Here is a 3,657-nt window from a genome sequence, read left to right on the forward strand (position 1 = left end):
ACTGGGCCCAATTAAAAACTTTCTCTCAGAATGTTTGGGTTTGCTCACCTCCCTGATTGAACTAATCAGGAGGAAAGAGGACTGCCACTTTCACAAAGAAGTCAGCAACAAGTCAAATGGCAATAAAACCCAGCCCAACATCAAAGAAAGGAATACAAGCAGAGCCAAACTAGTCCAAGGAAAAGTATTGGCCACTAGGAAACCTCCCTTAAAGGGAAAGAGTTCAATGCACAAGAAGAAGCCAAAGAATGTGAAAATGGGTCGAAAGGCTAAGCTGCCCTCTCGGACTGGGAAAATGAATTTCTCAAAGTTATTCAAGATTCTGGAGAACTCAAGCACAAAGAACCCCAGCATAACAACGCCAAATAAGAGCCAAAGCCCAAACATTTTAAATAAACACCAGGTGGCTAGCCCTCCAAGGCTAGTAAAACAATCACTGCCCTCTAGTGGAAAACTAAAGAAAACTCCAGACCCAAAGCAAGAAACTCCCCAGAAGGGAGTACAAAAGAGCCAGAACTTAATTTTAATTAAACATAAATTAGTCCTCCTCCCTCTCTTCAAGCATGGAGGCCTTCTCACGCCTTCACAACAGAGAATTTATATACTTAAGAAAATTGACTTAGTCATCAGAGGCCTTATTCCAGCAGAAAATATTGTCAGCGTGAAATTTCTTCCTTTTGATAAGGCCCAAAACAGAGTTGTGGTGACCTTTAAGGACTGGTCGGTAACTAAACAAATCTTGGACAGGAGGGACAGGCTCCAGAGGGCTGGCCTGTTGGTGACCCGCCTATTCAAAGAGTCCGGCGTTCCACCATCCCTCTTAGGAACATGCAAGCCTACTAGTCTGCGCACAGAATTGGAAATGGCTTCTGAAAACTACAAACAAGCCCAACCGGAGGCAGCCAAAATTTCCAAACAGAAGGCTAAGCTCCAAAAAATTTTACTCCCTTCCAATGAATCAAAAAAGATATCTTAACCGAAAAGGAGCTGTCCTTTTTAGCCTCCCTTGAGCAGATTCAACAGTCCCAGGATGCGTTAATAGCTAGGTTACAAACCATTAAAAAATCCTTACTCCCCCAAGGCTTTTCTGCTCCTTTGGAATTTAATTTTGCTACTAACACAACAAAGCCTTTATCCAACGAAGACTGGACGCAGTGCCGGTTCTTGTCCCCCGAAGAAGTGGGTTCTCCCACACAACCCTTAATACCTCAAACAACAACACACCAGGTTGATCTTGCCATGCCGATGAGTAGGAACGGTTCAATCTTTGTGGACGCCTCAGGATCCTTAGATGACATTCAGGTGGAGGATTGAAAGACAGATACAGCGAGGGAACACCATGCCAGGGAAACAAAACTCACTAGGCTAGTACCTACCATAAATGATCTTAACAGCTCACCCCACCTCTACAAAAACATACATTCCATCATCCTAAAGAACAAACGGAGGAGTCTACCTTTGTTCCCCTCACCACCATATTTCCACATCTTATCGTGGAATGTGGCGGGCTGGCTGTCTAAGCAGGGCGATGCTGATTTTCTGGGTTTCCTCTCAAAATTCCAGATTATTTGTTTACAAGAGACCTGGTGCCTAGACTCTCATCTCCCTTACTTACAGGGCTATGTGGCTTTTGCTACCCCTGCGAAAAAACTAAATAACCGTGGCCGACCTAGTGGCGGTTTGGTCACTTTTATTCCTATAGAGCAAGGGTACAGGGTGCGACAACTGCAGTGGATGAAGAGCAACAATTTTCAGATTTTACTTATCTCCAATAACACAGGGGGAGATTTTCTATGTTTCAACGTTTATATTCCCCCCGTGTGTACTTCCTCTCAGTCAATACAAATCTGGGAAGATTTGGAGTCATGCTTGGAGAAGGCCAAAATAGAATTTCCTGACTGGAACATCCTGCTGGCAGGTGATTTTATCTTGGAACTTTGAAGTGCCAGGCATAGCTCTAATAGCTTTAGCTCAAGCGTAGCAGAGTTTTCCTGCACAGCGAAGAAGCTAGGTGAGGTGGAAATGACTAGTCAGCTAGACTCAGAATAACTATTTACAGGATTTATTAAAAGGAAAAATAAAACCAGCAGAGTTTCTGCATACAAAACAAAGCAAAATAAACCCTTACTTTCTCTCTCTCTCTCTCTCTCTCTTAACCATACACAGCACTTCTACTCCTAACACACCCTACACAAACTGTGCTAGCATTCCTAGATAACAGAGTTGAGTGCTGGTCGTTAACCAATCAGAGTAAGTAGTTTCTAGGTCAAGCAGACCTTGGCTTTCTGCCAAGAGTAAATTGACTCTGCCTTGAGTTAATTGTGTGAAGCCAGAATCGGTAAGTTTTCATGAGACTCAATTAACAGAAACTGAACACCCCCTCACAGATTCTGCTGGACAATTAACATCAAATAACACCTATGTAAGAGATTATTTTTCCAGCAAACCTAAACCCTTGCACATTTGCTTGTTCTTTATCTTTGCCAATGGTTTAGTTAATACATCTGCTACATTTTCTTCACTTGATACATAAGTACATGTGATTATATTGTCTTGTACACAGCAACGTACATTTTGGTATTTTTACAGAGATATGTTTGGAACGTGATTTGAAACCCTCTGTTTTACTTAAGGTTATACAAGCCTGATTATCAATGTAAACTCGTACTGGTTCTCCACAATTTACATTTAAATCTGCTAACAAATGCTTGAAATAAATCACCTCGTTGCACAATTCACTCAATGCGGCGTACTCGGATTCCGTTGATGACACACTTAAGTCTTGCTTGCGTGACCGCCAGCTGATTAAAGCTCCACCGACCATTATGACTAGTCCTGTGACGGATTTTCTATCTGGCAAATTTCCCCAGTCACTATCACAGTAGCAACTCAACATTTCATCCTCTGAAGAATTTAATTGTAACATATAGCCAATTGTCTGTTTGAGGTATCTCAGAACTTGTTTTACCCCTTTCCAGGCATTCAGTGTGGGTTTTGAGACCAATCTACTTAATATGCCTACTGCGTAGCTAATATCAGGTCTGGACCACTGTGCTAGATACAATAAACTTCCAATTACAGAATGATATACATCAGGATGTTCAAATTCAGGACTCTCATCTATATGAAGTGTTTTTATGAAACCTGGATCCATAGGCACCACTGCTCCTTTGCAATCCTGCATCCTGTATGTAGTCAGTAGTTGTTTAACTTTGTTCTGCTGACTAATTAGGCAGCTGCCATCTTGGGCCCAGCACACTTCCAACCCTAGATATGTCCTCACCGGGCCTAAGTCTTTCATTTTGAACTTACTGGACAATTGCTTGGCAAACCTTTTAGTTTGTTTATCTGTTTTGCAAGCATACAATACATCATCTACATAAATCAGACAAAACTCTTGATCACTGCCTGTACCACGTACATAAACACAATTGTCAGCTGTACTCTGCTTGAAACCAAATGACACTAAGGCCTCATGGAAACATTTGTTCCAAGATCTTGCAGCCTGTCTGAGACCATATAGAGCTTTGTTTAATTTCAACACTCTATTGGAACCTGTCTCATAACCAGGCTGTTCGGCTAGATACAGGTCTTCTGATATTGATGCATGTAAATATGCAGTCTGGATATCAAAGTGGTTTAACAGGAGTTTTCTCT

At 41.8% G+C, this 3,657-nt stretch overlaps 1 long non-coding RNA gene across 1 annotated transcript in view; it reads left to right on the plus strand.

Annotated features, from left to right (window-relative positions):
• The window catches only part of LOC309361172, a 190,167-nt gene extending 187,433 nt beyond the window's left edge, over nt 1-2,734 (plus strand). Inside the window, exon 2 of the long non-coding RNA XR_014164363.1 lies at nt 2,367-2,734. This is a non-coding gene — a long non-coding RNA (uncharacterized lncRNA). The remainder of the gene's footprint in view (nt 1-2,366) is intronic.
• Nucleotides 2,735-3,657: the final 923 nt, after the last annotated feature.

The sequence above is a fragment of the Podarcis melisellensis genome (genome assembly GCF_964234715.1).
Source record: "Podarcis melisellensis genome assembly, chromosome: W".
Lineage (NCBI taxonomy): Eukaryota > Metazoa > Chordata > Lepidosauria > Squamata > Lacertidae > Podarcis > Podarcis melisellensis.